The 15,103-nt window shown below is 41.9% G+C and overlaps 1 protein-coding gene across 4 annotated transcripts in view; it reads left to right on the top strand.

Annotated features, from left to right (window-relative positions):
* Positions 1-15,103, top strand: part of ST3GAL1 (ST3 beta-galactoside alpha-2,3-sialyltransferase 1) — a 115,076-nt gene that overhangs the window by 30,730 nt on the left and 69,243 nt on the right. For all 4 annotated transcript variants that reach the window (XM_056112183.1, XM_056112175.1, XM_056112167.1 and 1 more), the window contains exon 2: positions 1,025-1,163. The gene's annotated coding sequence lies outside the window, so the exon portion shown is untranslated. The remainder of the gene's footprint in view (positions 1-1,024; positions 1,164-15,103) is intronic.

Genomic DNA, 15,103 nt, shown 5'->3' on the forward strand with positions numbered 1-15,103 from the left:
CACAGCCTGAGTAATACCTGAGTGCCTAAAACAGGAGTAACCCCTGTGCATCGCTGGATGTGACCCCAAAAAAAAAAACCACAAAAAAAAAGCAACAGCATTAAAAAAAAATAACTGATGTTATGTTAAAACACATAACTTACATAACTTTAGTCTGTTTCTAGAAGAGAGAGGGAAACAAGATCAATTCACATTTGAAAGACATTTCACCAAAAAGTTGAATAGTGCTCCTTAAAATTGTCAAGGTCATTGTACACAAAGAAAGCTTAAGAAACTGCCACAACCAAAATATCCCCTGGAAACATGACTCCCCAGTCAAATGTTTTGTCCTCAACTGATTTTCAAGACAGGGAACAAAAACCTTAAACCTATTTTTAAAAGTGTAGTTCTTAGTAATGCTCTGTTAATACAAATTGATTCATTTTGACAAATGTTTCCTACTAATGTAAGATGTTAACAGTAAATGGAATTGGTTCCACTATGCTGTCTTTGCAACTTTTTAATTGATAGAGAGTTTTCTTTACAGTGTTTTATAGGTGGGCCAGAGAGATTGCTCAAAGTGCCAGGTGCATGTTTTGCATGCAAGAGGCTCAGGTTTGATCCGTTGTACTGCATAATTCCCTGAGCATAGAACAAGGTGTAGCACTTGGGCACAGCCAGATTTGATGCAAAAAAAAAAAAAGAAAAAGAAAGAAAGAAAGAAAGAAAGAAAGAAAGAAAGAAAGAAAGAGAGAAAGAAAGGAGAAAGGGAAGGAGGGAGGGAAGGAGGGAGGGAAGGGAAAGAGGAAGGAAGGAAGGAAGGAAGGAAGGAAGGAAGGAAGGAAGGAAGGGAGAAAGAAAGAAAGAAAGAAAGAAAGAAAGAAAGAAGGAAAACTAAATTATGTGCAAATATGTAACTCATTGGAGCAGTAGAAATAGCAATAGAGATAGAAATAAATTCCTTTTATCTTGAGTCATCTTCAGAAGGTGGCAGATGAGCTAAATGTCAAAACTGATTTTAACCTTGACTCTTCTTCCCTTTCAGTTGGTACCATTTTCATACCCAACCTTGGTGAGCTGGAAATGCCAAAAGAAGTAATTAGCATCTCCAGGGCCTGTGAGGAACAAATACTTTGAACTTTGTGATGGAAAAACAGAGATGGACGTGCCCTCAACCTGCTGAGGTAAAGACTAACTAACCTCTTCTGACAGTAGGAAGATGCACCATCTTTTCTGGTGTCATCCAGATGCAGCACCAGGTGGCTGAGAGATGTGTACCTCTTGTGGCTTCCTATTAACCTGATTACTCTCTTGGAAATATTCCACACGGAAGGAATGCTGGGGAAAAGTGGTGGTCAGTTAGAGAAACCATCAAAACTGCTTCTTTTCTCTTCTCCCCTCCCCCGCCATTTTTTTAAAATTGCAGTCAAAGTAACATGGGTACGAGAGTATTTTCATTCATGTTTATGGTGAATAAAGGTCTTGCTTCTCCACCACCCTAATCTCTAGTCTCTGTCCCCCTTTTAAACTAAATTCCCTTTATGTCATGTTGGTGACTTGATTCTGTATTCGAAATTAAAAGAATTGTCTTAGGTGCATTCCATTCCATGGTGAGCTGGTTTTGTTTTTGTATATACCACAGATGAGTGATAGCACAAGGTATTTGTCTTGCTCCCTTTGACCCACTGATTTTGCTTAACGCGACCCACCTCTTGCTCCATCTCATTTGTGACAAAAGGCAAAGATTCCATCTCTTTTTATAGCTGAGTGCTATTACAATGTGTATATATACCACAAGTTCTTTATCTACTCATCTGTCATTAGTCACTTGGGAGAGTCAGCTGACTATAAGAATTAGTAGAAAAAGTTGGATTAAGGGCCACATTTTCTCAGAAGTGCATTTGTGACAATGAAAGATATAAAGTGAAACTGTGTGTTCTGGAACAACTAAATAACTCTGTCCCACAGGAAAAATCTGTCCTGACCATCTGTTTCTTTCGTTTTGTTTTAACTTGGGGCCACAATCTGCAGTGCTTAGGGCTTACTTCTGGCTCTATGCTAAGGGATTACTCCTGGAAGGTTTCAGAGAACCATTGTGTGGTGCTGGGGATAAGACCCGGGTTAACCACATGTAAGGAAAGCACCCTGCTGTCTGTACTATTGTCCCATCACCTAAACTGGCTATTTTTATAACTAAAGTTTTATTGGTACTCAGACATATGTATATAAGTCCCTAGTGTAGAGCTAAAATGCCCATATAAATGACCAGTCCTTGTGTCATTAGTAACTCTTTTGGAATGTGGAGCCTCTGTTAAAGAAAATCAAAGGCCACAGTATTTCCCAGGGCTAAAGATAAGGGAAAGCAGATCAGAATAGGAACAGGAGAGGAAGTAAATAAGTTAAAGATAAAATGTCTAAAGCTTTGGAAGAATGATAGAGACAAACAATGACAAAGAAGTAAAATTTGTCTCTGCTAACAATTTGCACTGATTGTGTATGGAGACTTCCCCATGTCAAGAAACAATTTTCTCATGCCAGCAGGGAAGGAATTCAGTTCAATTCAACCCCTTTCTGACACTTATCTACCATCAGATTCTAGAGGGTACGATGACCCTCTATTTCAGATACCAGTGGCAAGTCTAGATTGTTGTTACCTTTGATTCTAAAAAACCTGCTTGAAATCAGAGGTTCCCACAACGCTTTCTTGAAGTTTGATTCATTCGCTACTGTGAATCACAGAACTTGATAAATTCATTTTCTCATCAGATCACAGATTTATTTCAAAATGAGCATCAAACAGGAAGACAAAACAAAACATGGGGAAAAGGGAAGGAGCATCCATGTACTCTTCAGGTGCTCCTCTGTCCCCAAATCTCCACAGACATCTCTATAAGATAATACTCAGAAGCTCTCTAAACGTGGGTTGGTTGTTTTATTTTTATTTATTCTGTTTCACTTCACATGGTTTTATGAAATGTATATTTAAAAAACAAAGACAGGAAGAGCATTTTGAAACTCATTTTTATTTTGTACCAATATAAAAGTATTGAAGTAGTATATTTAAAAACACAGAGACAATATTAGGAAAAAAAAGTTGCATCCTGTTGCGTTTGAGTTTACGTGTCAAACCTACCTCTATTTAATCTACCTCTATTTAAATTGAGGCAAAGTGAGTTTTATCATAGTAGTGTGAAGTATCTGTTCACATAATTTATCTATGATAGATATGTTAACTGGATTATATGGAAAAAGAGTCTTTATCAAAGTCAGTATTCATTTAAGATGCAAATTTAGGAAGAATTAATAATCTTCAATTTGATAAAAAGCATGAGAAAACATCAACTAGTATCATAGAAATTATGTTCAATGCAACAACTTTTTTAAAAATAGAGCACCAAGGTGGAATTAAAAGAAAACCTTTTCCTTTCAGCTTTTTAAGAAGACTTTATTAGTTTAGCATAATTGATAGCCATTGGCAATTGAACTCAATCTCTAACTCATGTCTTCCTTAAAGACCAGGAGATGGGATTAGCAATTTCCACTATCTAATTTCTTGATCAATTCCCCTCCTTACTAACCAGCCCCCCCAGTCTTAACCTCATTTATCACATCACGATCATCCTGTTGTCCGTTGATTGCCTTGAGGAGGCACCAGTAACATCTCCTTCATCCTAGCCCTGAGATTTTAAAAAGTGCCATATTCAAGGCTCTTTCAGGGTTAGGAGAATGAGACCCATCATTGTTACTGGTATTTGGCATATTGGGTACTCCACGGGGAGTCTGCTAGACTCTGCCATGTGGGCAGGTTACATTCGGTAGCCTGCCAGGTTGTTCAAAGTAAGAATAAGATAATAAGATGTAGCGCGGCTGCAAATGCGGCCGTGCATGCGCTTCCAGGAGCTGGGTTTTATAGTCTCTGGGTCTTGGCCATTGATGGGATTACATGGCACCAGGGAGCCAATTGGTGGTGTGACCCCTGCCTATTGTAAGATAGAGGATCTGGGTGGAGGATGCTCAGCCCCATCTGAGCAGGCTTGGAGATCTCAGCCCTGGGACCATATGCCTTTGTTCCTCTGCCGGTACCTTCATGCATGTGGAGGGTGGTCTCAACATGGTTGTGGCTGGTTCTGGAGGTCTTCGGCTGCCAGAGCTCTGCTCGGGGCGGGGAGGGAAACTCAACCCGCCCCCCTCCAAGGGACCCCAGTGAGGACAGCCAGACGCGGGGGCAGGAGCATCCTTCAACCTCATTTATATTAAAAGAAAAAGAAAAAGACACCCTTATATGACTCACAAATCTGAATAAAATTTAGTGGTTTGACAAATTGTGTTTGAAGACCAAATGTGTATGAGAAATATATCTTGGTTATCTTAATAGTCTGGTTGATTGATATTTCCTGTAAATCATAATATATTAGAAATATATTGTGACTTTACTTTCAAAGAACATGTTGAACAAAGTAGTGATGAGTGGAACTTTGCCAGTTCAATGTAACCTCTTCTATATAGTCATCCAATAGAGAAAGCCTTAGACCTAACAATAATTCTTCATCTTAGATGCGTCAAAATTGGAGGTATTAGAGATAGTACTTGTGGAATAAGTCAGTGTGTAGTAAAGAGTGATAAAGTCCATCACTGAGATGCATGGTTTGAACAAATGAGGGGTTTTTTTTTTAATGTAGGAGTACTGCTATTTATTCAGCCACTGATTAGCTGATTGAATTGGGCATGAATTCCACCTTACTTTTTTTTCATAATTTTATTTATTTATCTTTTTTTCTTATATTTATTTATTGAATCACTGTGGGAAAAGTTACAAAGCTTTCAGGCTTAAATCTCAGTCATACAATGATCAAACATCTTTCCCTTCACCAGTACTCATTTTTCACTACCAAGAACCCCAATATACCCCCCTCCCACCCCTCCCAATGCCTGTGAGCAGATGATTTGAGTTTTAAGAAGAAATAGAATATAAATTCTCAGAGGTAGCACATTGAAAAAAAAATCCCCAGGTAGCATGCTTAGAATTGCCTAAGAACTAGAAGGAGCAAAGCAGAGATTAAGATGATGAAAAATGGTTCAGCTAATGTGCATCCTATATCTAGATGCACATCAAATCCTATACGTATCTGCATCCCAGATCTAGATCAAAGAGAGACCACTATCTCTCTTCTCTTGACTGCAGGTGAGCACTAGAATAATTTGAAATAGGTGTTTCTGTAATAAATCTTTGAACAATGCAACCTAATGCAGACATTGGGGAATAAGAAATAAGAAAGACATAAAAATAAGAAAAGATGTCAATTTTTTTAGTTCTTACTTCAAGCGAAGCATGACAGTGATGATGACAACAGTGATGCCATTTTCCAACCATTCAAAGCTTATTATGCACTAGATGCACTGTTCTGCTATGATTACTATTGCTGTTAATTGAAATGATTTGCTATGTCGAATGTGACTTTTATTGTCCTAAAGATTTTTCATCAATCTTTAATCACTTGAATATTCTTTTCAATTATTTTTTCTTCAATTATTTTATTTTGTTATTTATTGGAAATTTATTGGAAATTTAAAGATAAGTGCAACTGCCACTCCTAGTTGCCCTTCACTTGATTTCTCGAGTGTTCACATTTTATTATATTCACACTATTATTCCAACATATATTTTACTGAAGTCAGAAAAATTCAAAAGTTTTTGAGGGGGTTGTGAAAGCATGGACCTCCAAAGTGGTGTGCAGAAGGCCAGAGAGCCTCTCCTGACAATTCTTAGCAAACCAGCTTGGTTAGGGCCTGAGGATATAGTGCTGCTTGAGCCCTGTGTTTTGGGGATTGCCTGTGCCACCCAGTTGGTGCTGGAGGCCTCCATGGCAGCATTCAGCCCTGTGCAATGGACTGTGTGGTGCTCGGGATTGAAGCAGGGTCAGCAGCATGGAACGCAAGCCCTGTAAACCCTCTTCTATCTTTTTCACCCTTAGAAAACTCTTATAACCATAACAGAAAAACATTGATTTGCTACTGCTAATTCCACTTTCAGACTGCATCCAGATGGCAATAAAGTCTTTCATGGCAAAAAAAAATCCAGTTTGTATGTATCTTAAAATTTTTTCCAGAAAATTCCCTTTCCCTTTTATTCTATGCCATTAACCTTTTTGAAACATTCTAGCCAATTAATTTTTCAGGATACGCCTCATTTTGTGTTTGTCTGTTGTTTCCTCATGATTAGGTTTAGTTATGCAAGGCCATGTGGACGATGTGGTACCTTTCCCAGGACCACACATTGGGATTCCGAGTGCCAGGCACTATGACTGTTCCATTACTCCGATGTTGGCTTTATCATTTGTTTAAGGTGATATCTATCTGCATTTGAAAGTACTATTTTATTTTTTTAATTTAAAGTTTATTATGTCAGAGAATTCTACCACTGATCCACCAATGCTGAGAGACAGGACAATTAGTAGAGCAATTACTTTGCATGTGGCCAAACCAGGTTTAACTTGTGGCATCCCATATGTTCCTTCAGCACTGCCAGGAGTGATTCCTGAGTGCAGAGTTAGGGATAACCCCTGAGCATCACCAGTTGTGGCCCCAAAACTTAATAATAATAATAACAATAACAATAATAATAATAATAATAATGTTTTCTTATGAGATATACTGACTTTATGTAAAGGCTCCAGTATACCCTGTAATCTATAATTAACTAGATTTTATGTCTATTGGTGATTCTTCGCTGAATCAGTTTTTTAAATTTAATTTAAAAGTTAATTTGTGGCAGAAAAATAAGCATAGTGTGTATGGCATTTGCCTTGCATGCGGCCAACCTAAGTTTGATCCCTGGCATCCCACATAGTCCTGTGAGCACTACTAGGAATGATTCATGAGTGCAGAGCTAGGAGTAACTCCTGAGCATAGCCAAGTGTGCCCCCCCCCCAAATTTTAATTTTATGTCCTATTAATGAGGACAGTGCTACAGTGCTACATTCGATTAATGTTAGTTTAAAGCAATATATGGCTTACAGATGTGCAGCATTATGATTTAAGTCCTATATATACGTTCTGATTGCCATGAAAGCCTATAATTTATTTTTGCCACCAGACAGTTGCTCTGCCTTATCCATAATTTGTTTACCCCGTTTCTTTTTTTCTCTCTAATAGTCACTGTTCTATTGTCAGAATCGGCAAGCAAGTTTTCTTGTTCATTCATTTACTGTATGTTTATATTATTTTATCGTATATCATTTGTTTTTGTATGGTGGGATGGGTGTTCATACCTGGCAGGGTCAGATCCAACAGTGCTCAAGTGTTGCTCCATGTGGACTCCGGGATTGAGCCCGGGACTCTCTCAAAGCATGTGGTCCAGTCTTTGAGTCTCTTAGCCCCTCATCTTCTTTGTTCTTGCACCCATAAATGAACATTGAGATTCTTCCCATACTTCCCTTTTCCCATAACTGTTAAAAGTTATACTGTCGTGAACATGAGACTGTGTATCTCTCTTTAAATTTATGTTTTATGTTCTAAGATAAGATATTGTGGAGTGAAATAGATGGATTGTGAGACATTTCTCATCTTAATATTTTGAACAAGCTTTATACTGCTCTTCTTAGGGGTTGCAGCAATGGATATGCCCCTCAATCATGTGGGAAATTGCCCTTTTCCTCTCATCCTTCCCAGTACTTGTTTCTTATATTTTTTTCCAGTGGGCATTCTTGAAGGTCTAAGGTGATACCTCATTGTGCTTTTGCTTTACATGTCCTTAATAAGAAATGCTGATCAAAATATTTCTATGTTTCTGTTTGACATCTGCATGTATCCTTTGGAGAAGAATGTATATATATTTTCTGGCCATTTTTCCATCAGGTCATTTGTTTGTTATTGTTAAGTGGAGGAACTCTGTATGTTTTGGATATTAACCATACCCTTGTTATTGGTATGGTTTCTATTCCAGCATCAGGAAAGTTAGGGTTAGGGTTATATGAGTTGGATGCCCCCTTCTTTCACTCCCCAGGATCCATATTTATTCTGCATGCATGGAACCTTGTAACATCTAATACAGGGTGTATGGAGGTGATATGGTTATATGGAGATATGTATGGCGTTGTGGTATGCACGTGTCCATAGTGGAAGCTACCCTTTGCTTTTGAAAATCTTGATCAAGTCGAGGGTATGATCATAGAACTGGGACTCTCTGAGCAGGGGGCATTTTCTATCCTTTGGGAACAGGAAGTGCTAGAGAATGAACCCAGCACTTTATCTATGCAAAGTGCACATTTTCTCACTAAACCTCATCTCCAGCCCAGGCATTTCTTCTCTTGCAGTGGGATTTAACTTAAGCACATCATGCCCCACACCTCGCCAAAAATAGATGCAAAATATGCACTCGATCAATTCTAATTTCATTTCTGCATCAAATATTCCTGAGCTGTGATCCATACACAGTTCTAGGCAGACAAAGCCCTTGATAGTTCCCAATCCTAGCAAGAATGAAGGAAAAAGAAAAATATTGACTGTAATCAGGAGAGACAGACCTAAATGATAGGTAATATCTACCGAAGTAGAGGATTCTGGAAGATCATAGTGTAGATTCTGGAAGATCAAGACAGGAGAGAACAAGCAGTAGATGTGGGGAAAGCAGAGCCTTCAAACGAAAGGGCTTAGGGCAGGGGTGGGGGGCGTATGTGCTTTTCAGAAGAGTTGGTAAACATTCTCCAATCTTCCTCTGCCCCACCTTCCAGAGCATGGTCTGTTTCTCCTCTGGTGTAGGATCAGTCTTGAAGAGTCACATGCATCAACATTCTGCCTCAAAACCCCTACATTGCCTTCACCAAAAAAAAAAAAAAGTTATCAGCTGGCCCAGAGGCAGACTGGAGGCCAAGGCATTCCAAATAGATAAGGAGACATCTGACAGCCATTAGATATTAAAATAGACAGCAGCAAAAACTTGTGAAATTTCCACTGCTGATAACCTTTATAAAAAAGAGCAGCCATTGGAGGAATAGGGTTTGTTCCCCTTGGAAGAGCAGAGACTTAAAGGAGCCTGCTTTAAATATCTGCAAGGCTGAGAGAAGGATTAACTTGTTCTGGGAGATTTTAAGCTGGTAAACTGAGCAGAATGAGTGAAATTAACAGAGAGAGGGAAGGAGATTGCAGTTCAGGAGGTATTTTTCTTCCCTTTCTCCTCACCCATCCATTCATTCACTGAACAAAGGAGGTCCCTCACACTGTGCTAAGCTCTGGAGGAATAAGAGTAAGAGAAGAGAATCAACTTCAAGATTTTGATAGTTTCACAAGAAGTAGACAAATGAGCAACCAGTGGTGCCCACAGACAGTTCTGAGACCTAAGAGCTGAGCCTTCTCTCATTTGGGAGCTCATGTTGTCTATGGAAGCACAGACTTGTTGGGATGGGGAGGAGGTACCACAGCAGAGTGCTTCTACCTTCTGGCTTGATCCACCAGGACCTTGCAGAGGATGTGCCCAGGGAGATCAAGGCCAGTACATGTTTGCATGAGATCCAACATGGCATGGAAATGCAAGGCTCGACCTCCCAACCTCCCAGTTCTCCCAGCTTTGCATTGTCCACTCTCACAGAAAAGATTTCTGGAGAGCAAAGTACAGAAAGTTTATGAAAAAGGGAGGGAGGAAAAGAGAATGTGGGCTTCTACAGAGAAAGGAGAGAGCCCCTATGAAGTGCAAGAAAGGAAGTCCAGGGACCAGAGCAGTAGTTTAGTAAGTTTGCTGCCTGCCTGGCACGCTGCTGACCCAGGTTCCATCTCCAGCACCACATATGCCAACCCTACCCCTGACCCCGGTCCCAGTCACACCAGGAGGGATCGTTGTGTGCAGAGCCAGGAGTGAACCCTGAGTACTGTTGAGTGTGACCCAAAACAACACAAAACAGAGCAAAGAAGGAATTACACACCCCAAATTGGGATTGGGGGTGCCCAGAAACTCCCACTTTTTTTTTCTTTTTGGGTCACACCAAGCGATGCACAGGAGTTACTCCTGGCTATGCACTCAAGAATTACTCCTAGAGGTGCTTGGGGGACCTTTTAGTATGCTGGGAATCGAACCCGGGTCGGCTGTGTGCAAGACAAATGCCCTACCCACTGTACTATTGCTCCAGCCCTGAAATTCCCACTTTTTAAATTTTTTTTGGGCCAAACTGGGCTTAAGATCCTTTCTTCCAAACTGCCTGGTCTTGGGACTTTCTCCTCTAAGAGTTCCTTGCTAGGGTATTGACTTGGAGAATGGATTGTGAACTTCTGAGGGTCTTTTCTTCACTCTTATCAAGGCCTTTTGTTGCTGCAGACTTTTTCTTCTCCTGAAGCCTCTGTCCACCCTATCAGATCAAAGGGAATCATCTCCAGGGGCCTGGGTGTGGCCAGACTTCCTTCTTTGGAGCTGGGCAGAGATCTGTTTATAATATAACTTCTTTTCAGATCCTATCTCAGTTTTATTTCTTACAAAGGTTATGGTGAAGAGAGTTCATATTTTTAAAAAGAAATACAAGGTTATGGATTTAAAATGCATACCCTAGTGAATCCTGTGTCTAAAACACCCAGAGTTCCTTACCCATACCCCTGTACCCTCATGCCATGTGGTCCCCAAGGACCACATGGTGTGATGTGATCCTGCTGGTCCCTGAACCCCAAAGGGCCACAGTCACAGGATGTCCCTGGCTCAAGTGAGCACAGGACCTTCATGACTGGTAAGTATCTCTGGGCATGCAGCTAGGCCCCCAGGCTCCCAGGGAAGACCACGCCCAAAATAAAATTATATAGAGGTCTTAGGAATACAGTACCAGTGAGGGTTCTGCTTCCTGAGCTGTGTGGTCTGCCAGGCCTCCTCTAGGTTTACATGCTGTGGGTGGGGAGAAGGCTTTCTTTTGGGGTATGTGGAGCTGCAGTTCGGGGGAGGGGGCCTCTAGGAAGCTGCACAAACACTCATCCAAGAGAATGGCAGTGGGTTTCTGGTGTCCAAAGCAGACTTGCCTTTGTGGTCCTTGCAGCCCTCAATTTTGAACTAATCAACGAGGACAGAGACTTTTTTCCTTCTTCGTGCTATTGGAATTTCTTTTGTGGCCATATCTGGCGGTGCTCCAGGTTACTCCCTGCTTGGTTCTCAGGGATCACTCCCTGCGGTACTCAAGGAACCAAGTAGGATAGGGATGGAACCCAGGACCTCTCTATGGAAATATGGAATGTTTGTGCTCAGCTCTTGAACTATATCTGGGTTCAGGGCTGCTAGAATTTCCAAAGGTCTTTTTCTACAGTTCTACAGGCTGGACTAAGATCCTGCATCCCAGTGTATGTTCTCTGGAGACACCCAAACCTCAGGAATGGAGGTGCTGGCAGAGTGTGTACCAGCATGAACAGAGGGCTGAGTTCTCTGCCCAAGCATTGATGCAACCAGGAGGGAGCCTGTGTCATTCTCCCCATTTCACTGATGGTGGGATTGAGTGGTTAATAAAGTATCCACTCATGCTCAGCTAATGACAAGTGGGAGAGTTGAGCTTTCCAAATACAGGGTGTGCCTTCAGACCCCAAACCACTTGCCCCTCTACCTCTCCATGTTCTGTGCTGCCTAATTCTCTTTTAGCAACATTCTGAAAATGCTCTGAATAGCCAGGACTGAATAGCCACGAATAACTCAAGGATATCAACAGAGGAGAATATGTGTTGGAATCACACAGAGATTTTTGCCAGCACCTTGATTATTAGGTATAAAGTTGAAAATTGAGCAGATCTTAAAATATGGTCATTTTGCTTAGTGCTATTTCATTTTGATGATTTTTTTTAAAAATGAATCTCAGAAGGACCACTGACTAAGGGTTTTGGCGTATTCTTCCAAGTCTTGTGTGGGTTTTCTCCAGGTATCCTCATATTCTCAAGATGCATTTCTCAAATACATTAGCATGTGTGAATGGACCCTCTCCCTGTGAGATGACCCTTTCCCTGAGATTTAGCTCCCAGGATGGACCCTCCTGCACCCTGAATGGCCAGCACAGGTTTTTATAACCCATGATACTGAACTGATCTGAGTAGGTTGGGAAATCATGAATGAATGATAGTGAATGATAGTTGATTGTTAGACATGTTTGGGGTCTATATTTATATGTTCAATGACCAGAAATCTGTCATAGGAACTTAACTCTAGCTTCCTAGGGTTAAGTTGGTTTCATTACCTAGACTCAGATTGCTTTCATTCCAAGGGTGAAGTCGGTTTCATTATAATTTGCTTTGCTGGAAGATACAGTGTCCAAGAGCCTTTAACTGAGGGGGTAGTTACTGTGTAGGGAGGACAGATATAGTGTTTAGTATAACTTAGCGTTCACACTGCTTGAACTCTGAGCCTGAGTAGCTCTTCCAGATAAATGACAGCATACTGAGGAGTGCCAGCATTCATCAGGTTTGGAGGTTCCATACATGATGCTGGGGAGGTGGTGGGAAGAATACAGACAATTTCTGTTCATATTCCACCTACAGTCCAGCCTTCTCATAGTCCACTCTGCTGCCTGTTTTCCCTCCAGATGGCATTAGACTCTTCCAACAGCTCTCACTGGTTCCAGTGTTCAGGCACAGTCTCTCTGTGCTCGTTCCCTCCTTGATGCACCCAACTGGGAATCCACAGCCTTTCAAGACTTCAGAGTGTAGGTGCTTCACATTTGTCTGCAGGAGGCTTGACTGGCATTATTACTATCATCTAGAAACACCAGGGACCCAATGGTTGACACCTTGACAGTGAGCATCAGTGAGTGTCCTTCCACATGCACCCAAAACTCAGCCCTGGCTGATATCTGATTAGCAGAGAGAGAACAGGACTTGATTCCTTAGAACTGTTTCAAAATGGCTGTCCTTGTGCTCACTACACATCCTTGAGCTGAGCTTCCTTCTCTTTAGCAGTGGGATCATTCCCACCCACCCAGAGTGATGGACTGCAGCAAGAATGTGTAAAGTTGTAGAGGTTCAGATTCCTGGAATGAGACAGCTGGGCAGGATCTCCATTCTCTTTTCTCTACCTCTCCAACTTGTGCAGGCCTTCACTTGTCAGCAACTCAGATTCCTTCTCTGTAAGAAAGAAGCCATTATCCTACCACCTGCCAGGGAGAGTGAAGATGAAGTGGAGTGATGACTTAAAGGGCAGGCGCTGAGCCACGGCTGTGGTCAGTGCTCAAGAAATCACACTGTATCATCATTAGTATTGTTGGTGGCCTGGCCCACCATGGGGTGGACCAAGGTGCAAAAATTCTTTGAGGGAAGCCAGGGGTGGCCCCTACGGGTCTTCCCTTCACTTCCCAGGTTCGGGGGTGGGGGCAGGCTGCTCTACCAGTTGGGACAGCCTGGGCCATGGGGCAGACTGCAGAGGAGACAAGGACCAAGCCAGTTGATTGATCAGATGCTGTTTATTTCATTCTCCCCACGTGCCTGCCCCAGTCTCTCTGAGTCTCCGATTCTAATCTCACATTCCCCTCATTCCCGCCTCCTTCTGTCTCTCCTGCTCATCTCTCTGCTCCATCTCGCAGCCTTGGCTCTCTCTCTCCACGTGCCTGCTCCTGTATTCTTCTACATTCTTCTCTCTCTGTCCCTCTAGCTAGCCTCTCCACTGTCCATCTTGCTGCCCTGCTCTCTCTCTCCTCTCTGCCCCTCTCTCCAGCTCTCTTGTCTCTCCAACTCTCCCCAGCACTCTGGGCCCACACTGCACCCAGTCAGGTAGCAAAATCAACATAAGAAAGCATAAAATTTACATACAAATGGTACTTCATGGAAAATATCATGCTAAGCAAAATGAGCCAGAAAGAGAGGGATAGACATAGAAAGATTGCATTCATTTGGGGGACATAAAGTAACAAAATAAGAGACTAACACCCAAGAACAGCTGTGATAAATACCAGGTTGTTCACTCCATGGCTTCGAGGCCAGCTGCACACTCTAGGGGTAAAGGCAGCTCAGATGGAGAAGGGAGCACCAAATAAAGGGTACTGGGAAGATCCGACCAGAATGGGAAAATAGACTCTAGACCGAACATGATTGCCACCCAATGCCTCTTCTGTAAACCACAGCACCCAAAAAGACAGAACAAAAGGGAGTGCCCTGCCACAGAGGCAGGGTGGGATGGGGGGTGGGGGGGTGGGAGGATTACTGGGATTGGTAGAGGTGGAGAATGGGCACTGGTGGTGGGATGGGTACTCGATCATTGTATAACTGAAACCCAAGCACAAAAACTTGTAAGTCTACAACTGTATCTCATGGTGTTTCACAAAGAAAGAAAGAAAGAAAGAAAGAAAGAAAGAAAGAAAGAAAGAAAGAAAGAAAGAGAAAGAAAGAAAGCCCTTCCTGAGGGCCAACCAAGTTCAAAGGGAATACCACCTGAAAGGTATTCCAAAGCCCTTCCTGACTGCCCCAGGCAAAATACCCCTTAAGGTGTTTTTCTCCTTTCCTCAGTCCAATAACTCTATAGACATCTTAATACTAGTTATTTTTGTATGGACACAGTAAGAGATAAGATGAAGATGAAGTGGAGTGATGACTTAAAGGGCAGGCACTGAGCCACAGCTGTGGTCAGTGCTCAAGAAATCACACTGTATCATCATTAGTATTGTTGGTGGCCTGGCCCACCATTGAGGCTTTTAGGGCAGCTCTCCTGGAAACATCTTGCCACAGACTCAGACTACAGAGCTCAGGCCAGATTAATCATTTCTAACCCTAGCAGTGTCCGAATCTAGTTATTACTTTTTGGATCATGACAGTATTTGTTCATGACCAAGCTCTTAACTTATAGTTAAGCATTATGGCACTTTGGCCAGGCCCATCTTGATGCCAGGGTAGCACATAGCTTACCACTTGCCCTGGTTCCATCCAATCCCTCTTTGGGACCCTGCTTTTGGGGGTGCTAGGAAGTAAGAGCAGCTGAGGCTTAGGTCGAGTGAACAGAAGCCCAGGAGGAAAATATCACTGAGAGTCATGTTCCAAAGGCATAGCATAGACTGTCTTCTTGTGTTCATACAAGAAGGACATAGTTCTGTATAAACTATGCAAAGAACTTAGGGAGAAGAGAAAAACAATATTTACAAGTCAACAGAGCACAAAGAAAGAAGTTACAAATAAACACAGAGGAATGAGAGCACTGTGA

The sequence above is a fragment of the Sorex fumeus genome, unplaced genomic scaffold (genome assembly GCF_029834395.1).
Source record: "Sorex fumeus unplaced genomic scaffold, SorFum_2.1 ptg000002l, whole genome shotgun sequence".
In the NCBI taxonomy this organism is placed as follows: Eukaryota; Metazoa; Chordata; class Mammalia; order Eulipotyphla; family Soricidae; genus Sorex; species Sorex fumeus.